Below are 26,002 nucleotides of genomic sequence, written 5' to 3' on the forward strand. Positions count from 1 at the left end.
TAAACTTTCAGAGCAACCACACTGTAGGGAAAAAAAAGCAGTAGTGTGTGTGGGATGTTCAGTGTGTTGTATGTTAATTTACTTGAAATAAAAGAATCTGGTCATACTTACTATATTTTTGTTATTCCACGTGCCAAATTTAATACCTGAGCTGGTTAATTAGGAAAAGGGTTTTTTTTTTTTTCTAGACTTATAAATCATCTCTGAAAATGTTTTTTTTAATAGTGAGATTGTTTGTTTTAAAATTGACTTTGTCTGAACAGAGACATTCACATCTCAAGTATTTCAAAGAGACTCCATCAGAATCGCTCAAATTCTTCATCTTTCTCTCATTCAGCTAATCTCTGTGCTGTTCCCCTTTTACCAGATGTACCAAGGGTTCTTTTGTCAAGAGCATTGTTTTTCAGACTGTGCTAATGCATCTTTAATCATTCTTCTTCCTCTTTCTTATGCATTTGCTGTATAGTTCTAGGTGGAATTGCCTCTTCAGATTTTTTTTCTGTCTTGCAGTGGCAATTCAGACTCAAATTGTTGTGCTCAGTAGTACCATTGTCACATTATAACAAGGAAAATGCTTCATCATGTGTCGTAAAATGAGTTGAAATCTTCAGTAAGGAGCTGAGGGATCATGTTGGAGAAAAACATTCATTTTTATGCACCAAGCCATTACACTGGAAAAGGACACATTAAAGCTGTCAAAGAGGGGAGTGGAGAGGGAGATGCTCTGTTATGAAGACTGTCCGCAGCAAAATACATAGACAGATGCCTTCCCACAAATGCTGTTTAGTAAACTGCTGCTCTTCCTCCCCAGGTATCAGAGAGCACTTCAGCTCTTTTCTAGGTAATTTCTAGATGTTTTTTCTAGTTGTTTTTTTTTTTTTCCCCTAGATTATTTTTCTTAAACTCTTCTTTCACCTGATGATTTTTTGGCTTTCCTCATCTGGCAGTATGGGGCCATTTGGACTGTAGATCCTCCTATGCCTTGCTTGGGATTTTAGTTTGGGTTGTAGACTCAAACCAATTGGACTGAAATCAATAATTTTGAGTGCTAAGCAGGAAGCTGAAAATTGTTCTTTTATTAAAACCCCAAATTTTTCTCATCCGTCCACTTTGAGCTGCAGTTGAAATGGAGTAAGACTTTGTAATGAAAAGGTGCGCCAAGAACAGAATTCTGGAAAGAAAAAGTAAAATTTCACTTAAGTCCTAAAGGTAATATCCTGAGGGGTGTGTTCAATTGATGTTAAAGGACACAGAGTGCTTCTGAGGAGCAGCACTGTAGGTAGAAGAGGAACATGTTGTCACTAGGCTCAAGAAATGGAGAATATCTACTTTTGTTAAGTTCTCTTCAGCTATTCAGGCAATATTGCTGCAGTATTTTCTGTGTACTGAAGTCAACTGATTGCAGGTAGCACCTGATAAGAATAGTGTCATACAGGTAGCATCTGGTAAGAGTAGTGTCACGCACCTGCATGTTATAGGTCATCGCAAGAGACTGTGGGATTATAACTTTTATGTTAGGACTTTTATAGATATCATATAATTTCTTTGATGGTAAAAGCAAATAGCAGAAGCTAAAAATATTTTTAATGTACCAGCTTGATCTCGTGTTCTTTTCTGCTACAGTAATAATTTAGAAGTCAGTAAAGCAGTTCTGTGTAATCTCATAATTTTAAACCCACAGCACAAAGAATATTATTTAGCAGGTTGAATATTACAGTCTTCATTTGAGATCTTGTGTAGTAATCTAGAATGAGGTTTTTGTGTGATTTTTTTTTTTTTCCCCTCTTTAAGATTGGCTTCTTTTATTCAGAAAAGAAACCCTAAGCAGAATTTCATGTTTATTCGGCAAACTAAGGAAAATATGTTCATGTATACATACTTTCCAGATTTTAATACATAGAAGAACATCTTCAGTTGCCCATATGCATTTTCCACATCTGGCTCATCCCCTGTTTATACTTTGCTTGACATCTTTCTGTGTGATGTATAAGGAGCTGTGACCATGCAGTCACAGAAATGATGTAGTAAGAACTCAGTCACTCAGTAAAGAATATTAATTTGAAAACTGGGATATTTCCAGCTGAACTACAATGCTGAAGTGCTTCAGCACAAAGCAGTTGGGACCTTCTGTTGATTATAGAGCAGACAACTGACTGTTTCTCCGGTTGAGACATCCTATAGATTAGCATTGTACAGTTGCTTCCATCTTCCTGGTGTCCCACAGGACTCACTTTAGCCTTGTCTTCATATTACACAAGGAAGGTGTTACCGTATCTTCCATAAGCAGGTGCCCCCACTTCAGTTTACCCTTATGTTTGAGCTGTCCCCCATGGCAAGTTACTCATTGTTAAACAAAGCTTTTTTTGGTAAGTGTACTATCTGATTAATACTCTGACCAAATAAGAGTAAGAAATCCAAAGACCGACCAGGTTAAATAATGCTGAGGACACCAACCAAATCTTTGATAGCCGAGAAGACAAAAGGGACGATTTCTGAGGTGAGATACAGAGAAAATGCAGGCTTTTTACTGGGAGATTGGATTCCAGAAAATCCTCCCAGCTGATTAATAAAAATTAAAAGCAAGGAACAGGGGAGTGAGGCACTGCAGCTGAAAGCCTGTGATGTCTGTAGTTGTGAGATCAGAAAAGAGAAAGCAGGTTTCCTGGCAAGGAATAAATAGCCTTTCCTTTGTATGTCTCAAGATACTTCTTCAGGGGGCAGACAAACAGAAAGCGGAACAGAATAAGGATAACAATTAAAGGAAGAGATGGAGGGTCCCTAGGAATACTGTAAGCACTAGTAGATTGGAGAGAATTTCCTGAGGAAAGGATCAGATATTGGTAGCAGTGGCCACAATTCACTCCAGTTTGACCAGCTAACAGATGAAGAACAAGCTCAGAACCATTAGAAACAGTGAGATGAATGTGTTTAGTATTATGGGAAGAATAGCCAGAGGATCAAACAGCAGTGAATTTATACTGTAGAAAGTAAGCAGAAAAAAAGAGGAATTCCTGTGGTGTTGTCAGACTGTGAGCTGGAAGTACAGGGAGAGCAGAGATAATTTTTTTAGATTATGTCCTGAAGAGACATATGTGGTGGTATAATATTAATTGCCTAAATATAGTATAAAGAATCCCACCCTTGTACACTTATCTTCCAGGCAAAAGTAGGTGCTGTAGAGAATGTAGTACTGATGCTAATGATGAGGGAATGTGCTACTGATTGGTGACTCTCAAAGGACTTTTTTATTTTGGAGGGAGCAGAACTAGAGCCTATGGACTGTTTGCTACTTTTCTTTTTCCCATATTGTATCCCTTCTGTATAAGACATGCCAGAAGACATCAATCAGCCAGCAAAGAATCCCACTTGATAGCAAACTAGACCATAAATAATGCCCTCTGCCAAAGCACAGACAATTCTCAAACTGATGAGAACAAAACAATACAGAAGTATTAATTGCCTCTTTAAGAGTATAAAACCACTCTGCTGCTTGGAGCAGTGCAGCTCTTTAGGATCTTTAGCTGCTAATGACCACTGGATTCTGAGGGGCTACAGTTGTCTTCCCAATTATTTAAGAACCTGAAGCAGTCTCTGAGTGGTGAGTATTAAAAAGGAAAATCAAAGCAATGTGCTATATTGTGCATTAAAATGATGGGTTTATGGTACTGTGTTTTTATGTAATTTAACATTTAGAAAACTAAAGACAATTAAATAAATAAAAATAATCTGTTTTCTCCTATTTCCAAGTAAAAAATATTTTTATTATTATTTTGAACAAATCTTTAAGGAGATTTCTCTCAAATGGGGAATATACTATTCCTTTTTTTTTCCTGTTATGAGATATAAATTTTAAAAAGCTTGGCCTACTGTGGAGAAAAGCAGTGCTGAAGGACCTATGCTGCTGTTTGTACAGACACATGAATGGAAAATCAAGCTGAGCAGAACCACTTTTGCTGCTGCCTTTCTTCATTGAATGTGTGCTGATCGAATAATAGCTGGTTGTTGAGTAGTTTCCCTGCCTGGGCCCTGGGTATTCCTGCCCACCCCTTCCTGCCCCCAGCAGTTACACTCTGGAAAAAGAGCCTGGTGACCTTCAACTGACTGGCTTATTTATACCCATACCTCACAAAAAGGCAGGTGTACCTCCAATAATACCAATACCTCCAATAAAGACAAAAGACCACAGAATAATTCAAGTTGAGAGGAACCTTTGGAAGCAGGCTTGGTTTCAGAGCTTGATAGGGTTGCTCATGGCCTTGTCCAGTCAAGTTTTGAATATTTCTAGAGTTGGAGACTCCACAGACCTCCTCTGGCACAGAGAGAGGGGAGAGAGAGGATTCCTTGTTCCATGGCAATGAGGTGAGGGAAAAGGATCCCCTTTTGCTGTGGTTGCATTGGATGGATCTGTGAATTTTCCTGCAGTATCAGAGAGTCTGATAATAGGGGAAACTCTTGTGCTTTTCCGCTTTCTTACATGAGCCCTCATTTCAGAGTCTGGATTCAATGTTGTATCTACCAGAATTTAAGAACTTGGAAAAAGAAAATCTTCCCTCAAGACCAGTACCAAACACCATCTTTTAGAAATGAGGAGTAGTATTCACAAATACTTCTGTGGTTGGACTGAACTCCATTTGGGTGTGGGTATAATAATGACCAACTCATCTGAACTGCTGCGAATTGGAAATTTGTAGCTGAGACAAATGAGCAGTCTCCATGCTAAAACATAGCTATATACTTTTACCCTGACTGAAGGCTGAGAAACATTTGCTTGGTATTTGCCTGGGTGGATAGAGGTAAAGCACTTACTGAAGACATAGCTTGTAGTAGAGAAGAAGCAGTCTGAGCTCTTCATCAGACCAAGAAAACAACTTGGGCTGGTTTTAGCATGCGGTCCCAAGAAGGGCCTGGAAAGGAGGTTTTGTCTGAAAGAGTTTTGAAGTTACAAAGAAAAGAGACTGTCTCGGCACCTTTGTGCTCATAAAACTGAACTTGCCACGTTTTGTGCCTTAGCAGAGCTGCACCAAGATGCCTGATTCCAGCACGTATTTGCTGTCTGTTCATCACGAGTATTTGTGATTTGCAACCACCAGTGATTTAGGAAGAATAAAGTCAAATTAAAACACATTAGTTAGAGATCTGGTTCATATTTATAGAGGTAAAGGTGATTCTGGCTTGACAAAAGGGTGGTTTGGGAATGTGGTACAATAAAAATACTTATCCAGAAAGATACTGAATGCTGAGATACTGCTGCATGTATTAAGATCAAATGAAGTCAGTAATGTTTGACTGTAAAATGAATTGCTGAAGATTTGGTTTTAACCACTTGGCCAGGCTGTTTCACTGTAGTACAGATTTTTAAATAGCATGGGAGTTCATCTTTTTGTAAGAACAGAGAAGGGAGGAAGAGCAACTCTCCTGCTTTGTGAAATATCAGCTAGAATAAAAGTGGCCAGTGTTGCACCTGAAGGAGCACTGGTAATCACCCCACAGCCAAATGAGTAATTAGCTGAAATAATTACCAGCCCTGCGATGAATTCACACACTCTTTTGCCTGTGACAGTATCAAGGATAACAGGTGTTGAGAGTGCCTTGAAGGGACAAAGATTAAAGATTATTTCATTATCTGGATTCCTGTAGGCGGAGAAGTCTTGCATTTTATCCTGTCATGCACAGAAAGGTCTAAGCAGCACGTCATTCTCCTCATGCTTTGGCAGTTTTGAAGCTGAGCTTTTGACAGAGAGTGAATATTGTTTAATCTGGGAGAATCGTCTGTCCTTGAGAATTCAGTAAACTACCTCTGTGTCTCTGCACAGTCTGATTCCTGCTCAGAGGCCTAAGGAAAACTGCAAGTAAGGATGCCAAAGAGACTCTGAGCAACAGTCTTTCTTTTACTGAGGTTTAGATTAATTAGGGAAGAAAGTATTTGAACAATTACTCGGAAACTTGCTGATGAAATATTGTGTGTATTTCCAACTAATTGTTTCAATATTTGCAAAGTAGCATGGTAAGGAGAGCCAATAGTGTTCTGCCATTTCCTTGTGCATGCTTTTAGATAGTTTTGTTTTGTTAGTTATACCTAGAGGCCAGACCACATGAGGGCAAATATCCATATGGTGTATGCCCTAGAAAATGTCAATTTTAACTTCCTTACCAGAAGGCTGTGTCAGAAACAACAAACTTTCCAATGCAGAATAACCCCTTCTCAGCTAGACATTCTGCTCTTCCAAATACTCTGCAACTATTATAATAATTTCCAAACTTTTTTCCATTTCACAGCAGTGACCTGCAGGAATAATGTCTCTCGAAACTATCACTAGAGTTTGATATATTCTCACAGTGTGCACCTCCATTATATCCATGACAGATCTGTGCAAGTTAGTGTTTTAATCCCAATAACATGTGATGGAACGTGGGAGAGATGGGATGGGTGGAACTGATGGAAACTGGCTGTTGCAGTAGTTCATCTGCACAAACATTTCTCCATTTAAAGCTTTACTTTGTCTCCTACTCATTTTCTCCTCTAACTCCATTACAATTTGAAGGAGATTTTTGCCTAGCTAGTACATGTTTGCTTAATGATCTTTCTTTATCTGCTCTCATTTTATTCCTTACCAGGATGCCAGTGTTTGCCCATTTAGGTGTTATGTGTTTTTCTGATTTGTGATCCTTTAGTTTTGTTTTCCACTGATCTGTTTGTTGCTGTTATTTTCTTTTCTAGTCTATATTTCTCAGCTACAGTTTATGATTCCCCAGAGTTGAAGCAAGTCAGAAATAAGGCATGTGTCTTCAGCCCCAGCTGGCATCATATTATTCTTAATGGCAATCCCTAACATCCTGTAGTTCAAAGGCTTATAAGTAGTTCTAGGTGTCTTTATGATTTTACTACTGTTCATGCAGCAAGGTACATCATAGTATTATACAGTGTGCTGTGTGTAATATCTGCTTTTAAGAAGAACATACTTGATGCTGATGGTACAGCTGTGTAGCACTAAAACACATGGATCTTTGTTACTATAAACTGCCCCCTCTGAAGTTAATCAGTATTGTTTTAGGAGTTTTCTGCAAGAAACTCTGGAAAGAAGTTCTTTTCAACAGTGAAGTTATTGATTCAACCTGGCCACAACCAAGGATTTTTTGCTTAAGAATACTGTACAAATTTGTGGTGCCCTTTGCTGCAGTACATTGGTTCTATAAATGGTCCATCTTCCTGATGACTGCTCTACTGCAGACCAGTATTTCCACATGAAGAAATAATCTCTTTCCTTTTGTTGGATTTCAGTTTTGAGAGTTGTCAGTACTTTTTCTCTGACAATTTATGCAAAACCCTTGCATGTTTGAGCACTCTTTTCTAAGCTAGCAGCTAGCCCCTTTCTTCCATTTGACATTCACCTACAACTGCCTTTGTCTTCAAGAATAGTCATGAATGCATGTCCGCGGGTGTGGACTAGCAACAAATAGAAAAAGCTACACAAGCCCAGTTGCAGATGCAAAAATTTGACTACTGATTGCATTAAGATGCTTTCCAATGAGACAGAGTATTTCTGCTTTCTGCCAAGGTGGCATCAGAAGACAGTGAAGATTAGTCAGATGCTTGCAAGGAGGTTAAGTCTGAAGAAAGTTCAGGCTGTCTTCTCCTTTCCATTGACAGCAGCTTCCTCACATCTAATTGTGCTTCTCTCTGCTTTTCATGTAGTATTGCTGCCATAGTTTTGAAGATGCTTTTTTCTTTTTTCCTCCCTATGGTTACCTAAGAAAACGCCTAGATAATTAATTCAGACCATAAATATTCATCGTTAATTTATATTTTCAGGATGGGTATGTAGTATACTTGCTGAGAAAAGCTAGCTACAATAAATAAATAAATAAAGCTAAGGATAAATTGAGCATGCAGAACTCCCGGATTTTGCCAGGGAGTGACTTAAGTGCAAATGGATGGTTTGAAATTCCAGTACCCACAGGTCTTTGTAAGCTGGAGTTCTCAGTAGTCTCCATGTTCAAGGAACCAGTCTGTAATGAAAATATTTTTATATTCAGGGAAAAAATTGAAAACTTCGCAACACTTCAGCCAAAAAGATCAAAGTCTTGTTTCAATAAATGTTACTGCATTTTGCCTTTCAGGGACTAAACTGATCTGTCTTCCCAGAGATGATTCCTCCACCTCCCATGGGACTCACTCCTCGTGTTCGTGGGTTGTGCTTCTAGAACATGAATTTTTTTTTTACTATAACACTCTAGTCTGATGGCTGTTAATGGCACGTTTAAGAAAGGACAGGTTGTACAGCCATTTTTTGCAAACATTATGAACAGTCCCAGTGACTTTCAATTAGTTGCTTGTTCAAGAGTTTCTAAGTTTTAACTGCTGGTTATAGTCCTAGAATTATGCTGTTTCGAGCTAGGTCAATGTGACAGAAAAAATAAACCTTTATAGAATACCTTTCCTGAATGAGTAGGGAAGTGGACTAACCTGTGGAACTCTACCATTGATGAAGGAAAACGGAGGGAAAGACACTATATTTGAAATACATCATGATAAGCTTTCACGCTGCTTATTTACAGAGGCTCCTGTGAGAAAATGGAGATACTTAATGTGAAGGTGGGATGAACCTGGACAATATTGAATGTCTGTAATGCAGTTTATAAGTCAAACAGTTCAATACTGCTGGAGTAGTTAGAGATACTTCCCAAAAGGTAGAGAAGACAGATGTCTAACCCCTCTGCCCCAGGCTTCCCATAGGAGCTGTGTACTTCAGGGTACTTGGCACAGGGCAATTTTCATGTCTACGTGCCCTGAGGGAAAGTGGAAATATTTTTCTGCTCTATGTATAGACCATAGTTACATATAACTCAGAAAGTCCCAAACCCTCTTAGTGACCACCCCAAATTCCTTTTCTTAAGGATTTATACACCCACAAAACAGATGGGGGATACTGAGGTCCAGAGGCAGACAGTCAAGGGGAAGCAGAGTAATGGCAACTATGTTAAAACATAGTACTTGTGTTGAGCACTGAGGAAGAGTAATCTGAGACATCCCTGCAGCTTCCAGCATGGAACCCACTCCTCTGCCTGCCAAGGCATTCCCAGCAGACAGGATGTTACCAGGGAGCTCACTTGCTGGTCTCTGCTTTGTACTGGATTTCAAATCTAGCACCTGCTTGGTAATCCATTTCAAAAACACACAATGCTGATATCTTTTAAGAAGGAAACTGAGCATGCAAAGAATTAAGGTAGCGCATTGATGAGACTGAAGCTATTTTGAATAAGAACAAACACCCTTAGGCTTTTGGGATTTTAGTACGGAATTTTGAAAAAACATCAAAGGGGAAAAAATAAATACTGGTTTTGCAGCTATTGACACTTCAAATTCCATTTAACAACAGCAATATCAATTGGATGTTTCACACAGTGTGATTTCCTTAGCGAGATAAGCATTTGCTCTTGAATGTAGAATCAGACTTTTTGCACTGAATTGCAGAAAATAGGAAAGTTGGTCTTATTTCAGTAGCAGTAACTATAGCTCCAGAATGTTTGCCTTTATGGTACCTGATTTAAACCTTCAGTTACACGAGAGATGTATGACCTACGAACTCAAGATACTGCAATTGTTAGCTAGTAAGTTGACTTAGGCTTAGAGTGCCTTACATTTTTTTGTGCAGTTTTTATACTTCTGCATGTTTGTATAAGTGCAAGGTAACAAGTGAAACTTCAGCTGCCTGTGATTTACGTATTCACCTTTTAAAAATATGCAGAATTTTTTTATGGTAAATATTATCAGCTATTTTTCATCCTGATTGCTAATAAAATATTTTATGTATCTGCTAACAGAATTTGACAAGGTTAATAATGTAGGATTTTTACAGATTTTCAATGAAGAAAGCATTTTCTCTAGGTAAGCACCCTATTTGGGTCATAGTTGGTTTACTAATGTCATTTTCCTTCAATATATGAATGCTTCCATTAAAGGGCATAGGCTGATTTTTTCCATGCATTAGAAAATGTAGTATACAGACAGATGGTATTCCATCTAATACTGTGTGTAGAACATTAATAGAGTCACAAAGATGGGCTTTCATACCACTGCAGTACATTTAGAGGATTTACCAGCTCAGTAAGGAATCCCCATGAAGTTATTTTTTTTACAACTTAACTCAAATATTTTGATTTCATTTGATGTCTAATAGTTATGATGTCACACAAAGTATAAAGACTTAATTATAATATTTCAAAATATGTGATTAGTACTTTTTTTCCTATCTTCCAGGTGCCTTGGAGTGCCTTTCAGCTTTAAGCTGGTTCAATCCTAGGCACTAGGGAATTGAAAGAAGGGAAGAGAAGCTGGAACCCATCAGGGTTGCCCCTTCTGCATCCCTCTGGGCTGAGCGTTGTTAGTCTGGGCTAGAGCAACAGGAAGAAAAGAAAGAGGAAGAACTGCCCACCCTGCTTAGCATAGATGATGCAGTGCCCAGGAGAGTGGGGCTTATAGGAGGGGAGTTTTGTGGGCACTTCAGGAAATAGCTGTGATTTGAACAGCTATTTTGACAAAACAGATCAAATGACATAGAGCACAATAACAACAGTGATATTTGTGGTATGCTAAAACCATGTCTATAGAAAATACACACATATATATACACAGTTGTTATAATGCAGGCATGTATGGTTGTCTGATGCAAACATGAAAGCTCCGAAAGCACAGGCAGTCGAAAAGAGAGCAACTTTTTAAAAACTTTTTTCCCTCCTTTATCAGTGCTGGCCATCTTGCTATAAAAATAAGATTGCAACAAACAAATCAAAGAAGATTTCAGCAATATCCTGAAGTCCCAGGATGGTAATGGAACATCTGCCTGTTTGTAAATGCTTCATTGACCTGGGACCAGTTATAAAAAATTATTCAAGCTTGATAATGTTCCCGAAATCAGAACACTTTATAATTTTGTAGCTTATGCTGGAAGATAAGCATGACAGGAGATAGGCAAAAGTTGTAAACTGCAGTGGCTTAACTCAATGTGTCCAATATGGTCCTAATTAAAGTAGTCTTCTAGCCAAAGATTGTCTAGCCAAGCACAGATTCTGTCTACACGTAATCTGATCTGTAAAATGTATGGGTTGACTAGGTAAAGAGACTCCCTTCAGTAATCCTAGAGAAGAAACTAAAAAGCTGTTGGGAGGGACATGTCCCCTTCTCTCCTTTGTTAGGTGATCTGATTAGCAGTAGTAGATTTCAGTTCTAAACCCAACACAAAATAACACTAAGCTGCTCAAAAATAGAAATTACCATCTCATAGGGAATTCTAGTTCTTGTGCACCTGTCTTCCAAATGGCACAAAAAGACTAAGTACATATTAGCAATAAGTAGATTATTGAGTCATGGCTAGAAATTTTTGATTTGCAATGTGGAGAACACTTTCTGTTTCAAGATGCTTTTATTTCACTTTCCCATGTAAAATTCCCCTCAACTTATATTAAAAAAAACCCTGCCAAACCCAACAAACCCTGACACATCAATTTTAGTAATTTCTGTTTTTTTGGGGTTCCCCCCCCTTTTTTTAAGGGACTGATTCTTTGTGATTTTTGTCTCCCTTTGTACCACCCCAGTCATTTTCCATACATGAATCACTATTCCTCCAGCATCTAGAACTCAGCACCTGGAAAAACAGCAATGTTGCTGGGCAATTCGTTCACATCAGAGGCCTGTTACAATTTTAACTGTTGCCTCTGATGTGGTTTGGAGAAGCAAACCACCAAAGATTTCCAAAACTCTACGGTGTAGTTTGGGACTTTAAGCAATCAATGCTACCAAAATAACTTGTCCTGTGAAGCTGCTGCTTCTGATTGTCTTTTGTCCCTCCTGTTTGTTTGTGCAGTCGTGCAGTAAACCAGGTCAAGAATCAGCTAGGTCCTTAATGCTCATTAACTTCTGTTCATAAAACTTTTGGGTGGACTTAAATGCTATATAGTTAATTCTTGATCCCCACATTGCTCTGGATGCCTGTGCAAGCAGGTGTCATCTGTGGAGCTAGGATCTGAACCCTCCCAAAGACTGGGGAGTGGGGCTTAGATGTATGTGAGCATTTGCATATGTGATGGTGGGAGATGATGGAGGTTCTCCTGAATTTATATAGTATTTTTTTATAAGGAATGAGTTGAAGGAAGTATGTATTGTCTAGTGTAACTCTTGATTCAGTCTTAAAGGATGACAGCTTTTTGGACTCAGGCCCAGGATCTTGGGAGGCCCATCACAGTAATTATCCTGCATAAATACCCTGACCTGGTCAGTGTGCTTGTTTGGTCTGTCTTTTTACTAATAACGGTATTATGAAATGTATGTATTGTAATAGGGTACTATTATTTTATAATAAAGTACCCCTTTATTACTGAAAGGGCCTATGGAAAAGCTAAGCATAGTTGGTGTAAATACTTTTAAATAAAATAAAATCTAGGGAATAGTTAAGTTATGCAAAGCTTGGACATTTTAAAGAGAGGTATGAGTCTTTTGATGAATAGGAAATGCATTAGGAAATTCTGATTAATTATTAATCTACTGAAAAAGGAGCTAGAAATATTAATATTTTATATCACAGATATATTTATATAAAATAATTTTGTAGTTGGCTAGTTAGCTGGTTAGAGTACAGCTTCAAACAATCTACAGAAACAAGTGAATTCTCCTTTATCTCAAATATAATTAGCCATTTAAATGTCTTGGGTCAATTTATTAACACTTTATTCATCGGGGTGTAACTTTTATTAGGCTTTATTGCTATCAGAAATTATATCCTACACAAATACAATAGAGATTTAAATGTTCTGTAGAATGAGCCAATGCTTCCTGACTTTATTGCACAGTATTGTAATGAACCTTGACCAGCTGTAGATTTGATAAGTGTAAAATATTACTGCTTGCTGCTAATTTTGTTCCTTTTTAATGACTGATAATCCATGTCGATTTAGTGTGATAGTCACAATCCAATACTGTTTTCCTGCTATAAATGTGATTGTAACAGGAGCTATTAAGTGTGTCTGCGTAATAAAATTAGTCAGGGAAGCTCTGTATATTGTTTCCAGGTCTTTGGATTTTCATTATAGTAGTGGAACTTGTTAGACTGTAAAGCTTGATGGTTGCCAGCTCAGACAAGCTCTTTTCTACTTCTCTGCTAAGCAAAGGGGTAATGATGCTGCACTAGGAAGTCTGTTCTCACTGTTCTGGAAAATTCATCATATATAAACATAGGGGATCATTTTGGGGAGAGCATGAAAGGTGTCACGGGGAAGAAAGAGAGGAAAGTCACCTGGGCAACAAAGTATTACAACTGCGTAAGAGTTGCTTAAAGAGACAAACTTGGAAGCTGAATGTCTATGTTGGGAAAAGGTAGTCGTGACATCTCTTAGTATCCTGCAACACTGATAAATCAAATGTTCATATTCATCAGGATGCCAAAGTATATGAAAGGATCTGGTGAGGAAACCTTGGCAGAAGCCTTGCCTTTGCTTTATCAGTCTGTCCAGCAGCATACTTCACCTTTAAATAACGAACCGTTGTATCAGAGTAATTCTAAGAAACACATACTTCCTCATAGACTTGCTTTTGGTCTCATTTGATCTTGCCTAACCTGAAGGCTTCTATTTCAATTCTCGGGCCTCTAGGTTTGGAGGTGTTTTTATGAGAGTGGATGAAATCCCAACTGTGAGAATAATCAAAAAGCAATTTCTGTAGCCTAATATTATTTTCTGCAGTTGGTTTTTTTTTTTAAAGTGAATATTTATGTGATCTCTACTGATATCTTGGCAGAACAGTAACTAAAAATTGTAGCCATATCTGGGTAGTATCTCAAAAGAAACTATCCTGCAGTAAAGTAGATATTTAATGCCTGAGTTTCTCTTACTTATTAAAAAGGTAATGGGGAATTCTGTCACTGGTGTCAGTGCAGGCAAGATTTTGCCCACAGTAATTTTGGCTGGGAAAGCCACCGCTCCACTGGTGTGAGAGCTTTCCTCTGCTCTCTTTAACTGTCTAGGTAGACTGAGCTGTACTGATCATTGGGGTAGGACAAGAACTACTTTCAGACATACACTATTGTTGGGTGAGCATAGGCTTCTATTTAATTAGCACTTTATAGCGGGCAGTTTATAACTTTTCACTGACAAAATAATAGTTCATAGCTTTCAATACAAGGTAGGAATAAATCTAAAGATTCATAACTTTCTACTTTATTTATTTCCAGTATTTTCTCCAGTGCTTGCGAAAGCTTGCCAAGAAAAAAAACCCCAAACATAGAAAGCTAGCTGACAAGTATGTGCTGACATAACTATTTTAGCCTAAGGTTTACTGTAGCATCTTTGCGTCTTGGTGGCTGCATGGTAGAAGCTGTGAGGCCCTTCTGACTCTGAGTTCATGCTTACAGGGATCTTTAAATGTCATTACCCAGTCTCTGCATTATTCAGTCCTGCTATACTAGGGACCCTTCAGATGTTCTTCGCATATGCCTGCAATTTCTCTGAAGGCTTTCAATGCATAGTGTAACACAACGAAAATGTGGTGTAAAATAAATTTAGTGTCAGCCTTTCTGCAGACATCTTCAGGCTGCCATTATGGCTGATATATACTCCTTTGTGTAGGACCTCTGCAAGTATTTCTAGGAGTCAAAGGGGTTTCTCCTTTGCTGGCTCAATCCTCTACCCGGCACTACTTGAATCATGCTCTGTGTAATAGTTTTGGGCAATGCTGGCTGGTACAGGGCTGCTTTGTGCCAGAGGACAAAATGCCGAGAGACTAGTCAACACGTAATAAGTATCTGAAATCTGGCCAACGTCAGCAGGAGGTTAAGAGGGTAGTCAGTGCACCTGCAGATTAGTGCATCTACCCGTAATTGGGTTTATTTCATCAGTATTCCTAGGGAACTTTGTGGGAGAAGCCCAGTGACGGGCTCCTTTGTGCCTCTAGAGCAAAACGTCTTTTGGGTGGGAAGAAGACATTCCCTCTGCTCAAACACATAAAGAAAAGGGACCTATTCACTTCACCAATTTGTAATTCAAGTTATTGGAATAAGTTCCTAGTGCCCCATTCAATTCTTTGCCAGATGAAGACATCCCATATAGATTTAACTCTGGTCTTTTGCTCTAGCTCAGCAAGAACACTAATACAAAAGGTATTCCTTGCAAATAAACACTGGACAGATACAAAGAAACACTGTGCAAAACCTAAGCCACGCAATGAGCTTCAGAAAGATCAGATCCACAGATGTGCTGACTGAAGTTTAAGAGGCAACTTAACAGATGTACAAAGCTGTAGATCAGAGGGGATATAAAACAGTTAAACTTGCTTAAAGGCACAATGTGTCACAATCTAACGATTACATGCATCCTAAGCCCGACAGAAGAGGGAACATACGCTCAGCTATGTGCTCTTGGCTGTAGGCATGCCAAGAAGATTATAAAAATGCCATGCTGTGATATGTTGCCCTCCTGCCTGAAAGGCTACCATTAAGCTGCTTATTTACTGCACCTATTCAAGCAGCAGTGCGGTTCAGAGTGCTACCTGTCTTCTTGTTGGATAAATTAGTTGTGGATATCACAGGATTATTGCTGCCTATTGTTCAGTCTGGTGAAGGTGGGAAGAGATGAAAGACACTGATGTGACCTTGTAATGTTTTGTGTAAAATAAGAGATGCTTTCTCTTCATAGTGAGTGTCATAGTCTTGGTAGGACTGATTGTGTTAGCAAGTTTGGAGCTAAATTAAAAAAGCTAACATACTAATGAAGGCAAAAATTTTATATCATGCATATATATATATATATAGGGAGAAAGATGGGGGGGGGGAAATGGGGAGGTGTGGAGGGAAGTGCATGTCACTAGAGCTTTGTACTCTCTTTCCAGCTCTGTAAATCAGCACTGTTTGAAATGAAATCTTCAAGAGAACACACCAGAAAACTTAGCCACCTCCTCAACTCAAAACATTTTTTTAATATAAATTGTTTTGCCCTCATATTTTTATGATATATGGAGCTGTGAACTTTAAATTAGTGATAACAGAAATTGACAAGTACAGCATTAAAAAATAAACCATGCAGCCCTACAGGCTTAATTATGAAGTGAGCAGGAAGATAGACACAGAAAATCCTGTTTCAAAATTTTACCTCACATAATATAAATAAAAGATTATGTCTTACACTGGGTAGCCTATAGATCAAAAGGATAATATAAAATGACTACCCTGTATTTATTTTGCCTTTATTATGTGTATATATAAACTATACATTTCTCACTTTCTTATGTCTTTTAGCTATACACAGAGACACTTAGATATAGGTATAATTATGGCTACATAGCTATAAATGAATATCTAATTATTTTTATGTTTTCATATAATTATTAGAAAGGCATGCACTTTCATTGTCAAAATGTAAAAATAGAAAATTTTTTTAAAGTATTCTAATCGATAATATGGCAAGTTGAATATAAATTAGGCAAATAAAAAATTGATTGGAATTTATTTTAGAAATTGTGACTCTGAAGATAAGGATGTTTTAGATAATCACTAAGTATCAGACACTAGTTATGACAGTATTTATTGCATAGATGTAGATAAGTCATAATATAAACACATATCTTCATCATTCAGGTACCGTGTGTGCTGAACTGATAATTTTCATTGCTGTTCTAAAAAATTTCTACTTGTTAAGTTTGGATAAGGCAGTGGAGAGGGTTTTCTTTTTCCTGATGAACCATTACTAACTCAAACCATTTTATATGGCTTTGGTGTAGTAGATTAGTGGCCAAATGTTGAATTTTAATGGCAGCAATCAATAACTATAATTTCTTTGCTGGTTACACCAAAACATGCCTAAAGTCTATGTCACTATATCTGAAGTGAAGATCTGAAATGTTCTGAATTTCCAGCTATACATTTTTTATTGCTAGCAAAAAAAGGAGGAGGGAAGAATCTGAAAGAAACAGGTGCAACTTTCTCCTTCTTTCCTTGAACCACTTATTTGATCATTTTTGAGTGCCAGTATAAGAACTGCCAGAATAGCAATTGATGTGCAGCCAATAACATTTTGTCACGTTAAAAGAGGCTGTCTTGTGACAGGAAATCAGGCTCACAGGAACAGTCAAGAAATACTAGCACCTTTTAATAAGGGCTTACTAAAACTAAACCTCAGTATTTTTTCTTGTTACGTCTCAGAAGGCACGGTGCCTTCGGTGATGGTATTATCAGAAGAGCGTCAGGCTGTAATACGTAGGATTGTTCCAACCAAGTAATTCCCCGTTTCCATGTTTGTTTGCCCATGATTTAGGACCATTTCATGCAAAGCCTTAGCTTGTGAAAGTAGCCCTGTTAACATCAGTTGGGATGATGGCTGAAGCTGAGCTTTTCTGATGCTGGTTTACAGCACTGAGCCCTCTTAGAGTGGTATTTTAACTGGCAATTATTGTATTTGATTATGATCAATGAGGATGAAAATTGACTTGACTCCTTAAAGTCTCGATCTCTTTATATCATTATTAGCTGTGCATTTTCTTCCTTGTCCCTCCCTCTCAGTCTGCCTCCACCACATGCATTTGCTGGATAAAGATAGCCCTTTGCAGAAATTAAAGGAAAATGTCATATTGCTAACAGTCCTAAATTGAATTTAGTATAGAAGGTACATTACAAGAATATAGTATTGTTTTAATTTGTCATTTTCCATTATGTTTGGAGTTGATAGTCTTTCAGAAACTTTTGTAAAATTAATGTTGCGTTGTCACGATAATGCATGAGAATCAGAAAAACAAGTAGCAGCAAAAGCCTGTCAACTGTAATAACAATTTTTCCTTAAAATACTGCTAGGCTGGAGCTAACACTAGCAGTTGTTAGGTGCCAGCATAGCCAGACTGTGGTCTCCTCTCCCTTTTGGAGTATAATGGTATCTTCTCTCTGCAGTTATTTTTTTTGCCATTTTTTCCCCCTCTCTGATCTTTGAGGAGGATGATGTAGGAATGCACACAGCTGTGTCACAGCAGATCTCTGATTTGTGTCTGTCTCTATAGTAATATGGCTCCACAGCCAAGCTATTAATTCCCTAAAACAGCTGCTGTACACCGTACCTGCTTCGTGTGGACTGAAATGATGATACACCTGTGAAATCAGCTCATAACACTTTTTTAGCCCCTCCAGGTAGAAGGCTTCTAAGCGCTACTATGTATCTCTAATGTAGTTCAGAAATTTATAAGATCTGCTTATTTCATGATAAGGTAACAGAGCCCAGAGAGCATCACCAGTATTGCCAATCTGAACAGTGCATAAATACATCTCTGGAATTCATAAGATCTGACTGCAGTAGCGCAGCTGTGTCTTGAGACATTAGGGTTTTTGTTAGCTTTTTTGGAAACTATGAATTCAAGGAGGTCATTTGGTTTAAATAAAAAGGAAAAAAGTAATGAAGAAGAAGGTATATGCACTTATGCTAACTCTCACGGAAGGACCTAAATGACTGCAGTTGCAATTAATGGTAATCACTGGCAAATCTGCTTTAAATGTGTAATTAATCCTAAGCATGTAAGTAGTCTCACTGATGTAAATGGAACTGCTCAGACACTCATGTACTCACATGCACAAAATTAGTCAGGCACTTGGCTTCTCCAGTAGGGCCGGATGGAAATGCAAAACTCTTCTGCTAAATCGCCACAGGCTCAAGAGAATCATGCAGTTTAATTATCTTCAACCAGGGTTAAAGAGGGATGGAAATATCCTTTTGTGCCAGAGAAATTCATCCATTCCGTCATTTGCAATGGCAGGAACGACCAACTCGGGGAGCAAGCATAGGTGAGGTTTTGTTGCATGGCAGTTACTTGTGAAGCCAAACTACTTCAGGATATTAATGCAAGCCCAGGGTAATCAGCCTAGGATGAGGTTAAGATTGTTCATTCAAATTTAGAGATGTCTTTCTGTTTGTAAGTGTTGAGGGGAAAATTAACTAGGTCATGTAAACGAGAGTAGGAATCAGTTGGGGAGACTTTGAGTACTGCAGTACTAATAGGTAAGATTTAAGTAGACTTCTCATTTTTCATGTGTACCAATCATCTGTAATATCAACGGGCTGCACATCCCCAAAACAAAGGGGTGGTGGAAAGGGGGGAAGGTGGGAAAAATCCTAGAGCTGTATAGACTAGAACAAAGTTAGAATTGGATCCTGTGAAAAATTCAGGATAATAGGTGAGCAGAAGGATTAAAAAAATATGGCTATAAGTTTTGCAGCACTAAGCAACAAAGTTGCTTTATCTTAAACCTGCTAATAAATTGCAAGAGCACAGACAGATGCCAACACTCTTCACTCATTGTAACTGACTGAGAAAAAGGCTTTCAGAAGGAAGAATATAGTTGTCAAGAACTTGCAGGGTGGGACCAGGAGGCGGGGGGAATATTGGTCAGAAATTAAAAACTGATTTAAGAAAATTGGAATTTGGTGTAGGTTTGGTGTGTGATAATCCCACAAAATCCCACCAGCACTAACATGGCTCATTAAAACATAAATTTATTGCTTTGTCACTGTATTGGACAGTTAAGCCTGGAGAATATTTCTGTGTTAATTATATACTGTAATAGCCTTTATTTTCTCTATAAATCTGTTCCATATCTTTTATGATGTAAAAATATAAGTGCATGCTGATCTTCGGTTAAATCAGTGGTTACTGCTTCAAAAAGCATGTTATTCTGGTTGAATAGTCAGTAGTTCTGATAAAGGACTAAACCACTGAAGTGTAACATACACTTGAAAAATAAACAAAAATTGCTGTGATACTGAGCTGAAGAATATTTACAGATTCAGCTTCCTTTGAAGGGAAGCTCTGTGAGGCTTTGCTGTACAGAACACCTTTCTCGAAAACACAGCATAATTCAGTGACTTAATGTATATACTGCATTTTTTACTTCATTTCTTTTCATCTGCATATTTTCAGAGTATGAGTTCATGTAACCTCAACAAAAGACATTCAGAATATTTAGATTCTACAGGATCCTGAAGATAATTGCAGTTGTTTTAAGATAGTTTTATTTTATCCTGCTTTGTGTTAACTAGGGTTTGGCATTCAGTCCTACGCCATAAAGAGTTTTTTGATTGTTTGGAACTTTGAGAAAACAAACGTTTTTGTTCAGAAATTCTGGAAAGCTTGCAAAGTTTTATGGTTCCTCCCACGATGCCCAACAAATGGCAAATGGTGCCTGGGAGTGCTTGGGTAACCAACATCTTGCACAGCTCTACTCCAAATCCAGAAAGTGTATATAGATATGAAGAAAATACCTGGCTTTTACAGTCCTTCTGGCATCTAAACAACAAGACAAAACCAGTCTCATTTTTAAGTGACTTTTTTATTATCTATCCAGTCAATGCAAGTCTGGTTTACTAAAGTACTCTGAGAGCTTTGCCTTTCTGAAAACTGCAGGTCTGGGCATGCTGTTACTCAGAGCAGTGCAGCGCAGTGTTACGTGTCCAGAAAGAAAAATGGTGATATGAGGTCAGCTTGGCTCCAGCCTAGTGATGCTTTGTCAATATTGTATTGGCAATCCAGTTACTATAAGAAACAAGGACATCATATAGTTGTATTGAGCTAGAAAATAGATTGTTTACTATGTTACATGCCATCAATCAGTTTAGTGAGTAAACTTGAGCTCTGGCTGACTGGTATAATTTCTCTCAAAAGCCCAAGTATCTTTGTTGCTTAATATTTATTTAGTCTAAATTAAGAGCAAATTAAAACGATTAGGGTTTTTTTTAATGTGAAAGAATTTAGAACATTAGAACAGTTTTAAAATTCATGTTATTTTAATTCTAATCGTAATAATTAAATAGATGTGATGATTAAAAAAAAAGACTGTAAAGAAAAGTCAGTGCAGGAAAGCCATACCCAATGACTGTGGATAGCATTTTTAATTTAATTCAAGCTGGACATGACTTCTTTAGTAAGGTATTTGTCACATGAAATTTTATTTATAAAAGTTAGTTTCTTTTGAAATATTCCTCTTTGTGTTTGCAGTGTATCTGCAGACAAAATGTATTTTGTGCTTTATCTTATTCAGCATCTACAATACTAGACTGTCGTCTACATTCTCAGTGTTTGCTTTGCTATGTAAATTCAAAGTTTGAAAAGCTGTTGCCTTCCAAGTTCTCTGTATATAATTAAAGGGATATAAGCAGCTTCACTCTCCAATAAGGCTCCTTCCTGGTCAGCTGTGTAGCATAAATATTGAAGATTTAAAATTCATCCTAGAAAGAAAGCACTACTGTCTTAGGACTTATCAAATGTCTTTTAAAAGCTCACTGTGTTGAATGACCTTAGTTAAGTGACATCCTCCATTTAGACAACAGAATAATTGCATCACATATGAAATGTTTGCATTGAAAACCAGAATATTTTAAGACGGGACCAAGGATCAGGTTGACATGTCCCAGTAAGAAGGAAAAATGAGGCTTATAGGAGAGAGGAACAACTGCGAAGATGGTCTTTCCTTTCTGCAAACCCTGGTTCTCCTGCAATCAGCCATGTTATTTTTCTTAGAGCCTAAAAGGTTGGATCATGGCCATTGGCTAATTTGAGGTCTAGTGAAGTTGATCAAGTGCCTCCACCTGGAAAATATAAACCAACAAAAAAAGAAAAAAAAGCAGAAAACTGATTAGTTTTCAGAAGAAAATCTGTAATGGATTGCTAAATAAAAACAATGGTAGGAGCTAAATACCTTGCCTTCAATTAAGTCAGGATATTTTATCCTTAAGTTGCCTAGTTTTTTACACTTTCACACTACTGTCCTTTCAACTAGATTGAGCAAAGGTACTTGAGGCAGCTTGTCTTACTTGGTCTTTGTTTTAATGAGCTTCTGAATCTGTGATGTTACTGCCAGTGACATATTTGTGTGCGCACACTGCGTTTATGTCTGTCTGTCTTTTAACATCAATTATCCCTTCTTCCCTGCAGAACCTTTGTATAGTGGTACCATTAGGACTTGGTGTATTATAACTTAAAATAGAGGTGTCTTATTTAGTAGACAGACTATTTTGTACTCTGTAAATACCAAAGAAAGGGATATTGGGGTGCATAACCAGATTCTGGACTACTGAAAGGGCTAGTTTGTGGACCTGCCTGCAGATCAAGCCATTGCTCTCAGAAAGATTCCTTGGAGCTGTCAGGGAAGCAAGTCTGGAATGAGAGGCTGCAGGACACCCAGGCAAATCAGAACTGAAGAGGTAGGAATAAAAAGCAAAGAGAAGTGAAGAAGATCTTTACACATATTGGATTTAGAAGGTTGGATTTGCCACGTTGATCAGTTAGCATTCTTCCTCTATCAGATCAATCACTCTTTTCAGGTGTGATCATATGGCAAAACCAAAAGAAAACATGACTAATTTTTGCATAATGTTCCATAGCTTGAATTTTTATTTAGGATTTAATGGAAGTTGGTCAAATGAGGACAGAAATGAACTCATGAAATACAGAGGTTGTTCTTCCAAGTTTTAGCTGCAGGGGAATGAAAGGGATAGAAAATTTGCTGTTATGGTCAGGGAAGCTTTTCTGAGTAAGCCTTTGTGGGTCAGGGATCTGAATATCCAGGTATCTTTGGGGCTGGTACATTTGATTGTCATATCCCAGGTTTACAACCATTGGCCAGTGTAGCCTTCCTCTTCATTTTAATTCTCATGTGGCAAGTCGTGATCTGTCCTTTAAAGTCTACCTAGCCTAATCTCTCTCTGTGATCAGACAGCAGCAGGCATGTAGGTGTTTTTTTAGGTGGGACAGTGCCTATATGCATAGGCAACAACTGTCTGCTGTGAGTTCAGTGTCTATTCACAAGTGTTGTTCAAACTACCTGACCTGGAAGTGGATACGAAAACCACCTTTTCAGTGGAGAGCCAAGTGTTCCTATGGTCTAAAGCTAGCCACACTTCTCTAAACATGTCCCTAATTGGTATTCAATCTTAAAAAATGTCTTTCATTAAAAATATAATTTGATGAAGTGGGTAATTGACTTGCATTTGATTAAGGCAGATTCTATTGGATTAACATGATTAATAGATAAAATTATTATCAAACAGAAAGCAGTACAAAAGGTGACTTAAGTCATGGGTCATATTAAGATACTAAATTTTAAAAAGATTGATATGATAGGAATATTCATTTCACAGTAGGTATCATGCTGTTCCCTTACAGACAGTGATGTAATTCAAATGAATTTTGTAGTCAGAATCAGGGCTTGTTCCAAAGGCCTTTGAAGTTGATGAGAGTTGTTATACCTGGTAAGTGTGTTTATGATAAAACTTTACACCTACAATGTAAAGATTCACTCCCATATCGATAGCAGCAAAATTCTGTGTCACTATTAGAATTGGTTCTGAACTCCAGAGGGGAAAAAAAATAGCTTAATGGTCTTACAATCAGAAAAACAGGTCCAAAGAAGAACAGCTGTCTTCTAAGACTTCCTGTTACATAGCACTGGAATAGAATGTAGCATTTCATTGTACATATCTATTAGGAAGATAACTTAAAATTCAGTATAAAATTTGACCCAGTGATACATAGGACGTTGCATTGATTCAGAAAAGCTTATTCAGAATAAAATAAGAATTCCAGTATTAAAACTATAGTTTTCCTTTTAAGAGAACAAGTAAAGATCATAGACAGCAACCTCATCTTAAGATAACTGTAAAGATGGAGGTAAGCCATTAAAGCTACACTGTCCCAAACAGGGTGAATTGTCAGCATTCATGTATGTATCTGGCTTGTACTTTGAAACAGCAAGATTAATTAATTAATGTTTGTCTAGCAGCTGGAGTACTCCTTTGCTGAAGTTAAAAAATTTCCTTCCTTGCCAACCATGGCAAATACATTTTATTGGTTCCTTTTTATGTGTGACAAGCCAATAGAGTGGTCCATGTGTGGTGGATAAAACTAATCATGACTTGAAATGCATGAAAATGGCCCACTGGATGGATTTTGTAGGCAACTAGTTACATTCTGATATTGGAATCTGATCTAAAGAGAATGTTTTCCGTCAACATCTGTTGTATTTCAAAAGGATAGAACCAGTGAAATAGCTAAACTACAGTTAACTAACCTTCCTAGATTGGCAGCTTGTCAGTAATTAGATCAGTAATTGGATCAGCACTTTGCTAGTGAAGTTAGTGTGTGCATGACATCCACTAAGTTCTTTGAAACAAAAAAATGACTACCAAATTGAAGATACTGGTAAAACATAAGCAGTAAATTCTCACTATGGGATGACAGACTATTGACTGTTTCAAATTTTATTTGTAATAGACATACTTTCATTGAGGTATCTGTAAGATAAGAAGAAATAGATGAATTAAAGACTTTATTATAAGCATTTGATCTCAAGAAGATGTAAAGTCTTTACGACACCTTCAGCATTATCTCATGATTCACTAAAACAGAATCTAAGTCTGGCAAAATATATTGAGCATCTCAACAAGTTCAAAGTACCCTTAGAGTTATGGGATCTAGTTGCCTATGGAACCTATCCAGGGAGCCGCTTTCTGTTTAAAATCATGATTATTTTAGACTAGTCAAGTAGGGGATGATGATGCCAGAGCAATGTGGAAAAGCTGTCGTTGCAAGATAGCTTTCCATTGATTGGCTTACAGTATCCCAAATACAGAGACAAATTAGAATCTGTTTGTTGCCTAAAGGAGAAGTTCTTGTACTGTTAAGTTCTCATGCTTTAATAAAAAGGAGTACAAAAAGACCACCAAATAGTTTCCTGAGGTTCCAGTAGGTGCCAAATGATGCAGTAGTGAAATATGGCTGTATTTAACATCCTCTAGATTGTTCCACAAGGAAAAAAAGAGTTATTGTATCAGTGACACATCATACCAGAAAATCTGTAGTAGGTTGGAAGTGATCATTATAACTCCACAGAGATTACTTGGTCAAATGGCACATGTCCCACTGCAAGAAATAGCTGCCTTTTTTTTTTTTTTTTTTTTTTTTAATTAAAGATTCAACTCAAGTGCTGTTCTAAGAAGAAATTGGCTTGCTTATTTTTCTTAATTGAGGCTACAGTAATTCCTGCCATTTAGTGGCTGTTGCTTCTAATAGACTGGATTTATAAATTTTAAAAAGTGGCATTACAGAAATGGCATAAACAGTGTTCTGTTCCTTAAGAATTGCTTCTACTGACAAGAGAGCCTACTTTCAGCATACTGAAATTTAGAGTTTAAAAGATCCACCAAAATGAGAATAGTTACTATTGTTTGGGTCATTCTTGTTCATCTTTAGACAGTGTGGCTCAGTCATATGTATAATATTTGCCTATTAAAAGAAAAAAAATCTCATTTCACTTCCAAGCTTACTTGAAATCTCTTGAACTGCTGGCGCATGATATTGGTGTTTTAGTGCCAAAGGTAATAAATTCTGTGGTCCTTATGACATGTTTGGGAATAGCTTTAGCATTGGAGACAGAAGGGCTGAGCTGGGCTCTTGTCTTTACTAGGATGATCAGTTAATAAAACTGAAGAAATTCAGTCAGTTCACTATTATTTTCTGGATACTCTGAATCTCAGCCAGTCTTCACTGATTAAGCAGAGTACTTGTCAAGGCAAACTCTAAGTTAAAGGCTATGCACAAATCCAGTTTGCTTAATGCAAATGGGAAGAAAACACAGGAAAGAAGGAAGGCTATGCTGTTTTCAGTGTCATTTAACTTAGGCAGGACACCACATAACTTTAAACTGTTGATTTGAAACCACTTGATTAGCTTACTGCAGAAAACAGTATTCTGTCATCAGTGAACTTAGCAATGACTGACTAGGGATCACTGTATATAGATTTTCTATTTTATTTAAGAATAAAATAATATTTAGATGGATGGATTAATTTGGAACACTGTTGCTTCATCTTTATCTCTAATTGAGATACTACCATGGATTGTAAGGCTCTGGAGTATAATGATTTGTCAGCACAGGACAAAGAGTGGACCAATTTAATAGTTGCTGGAGGGGTTAGGATTCCAACAGCCTTTGAT

This window comes from Haliaeetus albicilla, chromosome 12, assembly GCF_947461875.1.
Source record: "Haliaeetus albicilla chromosome 12, bHalAlb1.1, whole genome shotgun sequence".
NCBI classification, from domain to species: Eukaryota; Metazoa; Chordata; class Aves; order Accipitriformes; family Accipitridae; genus Haliaeetus; species Haliaeetus albicilla.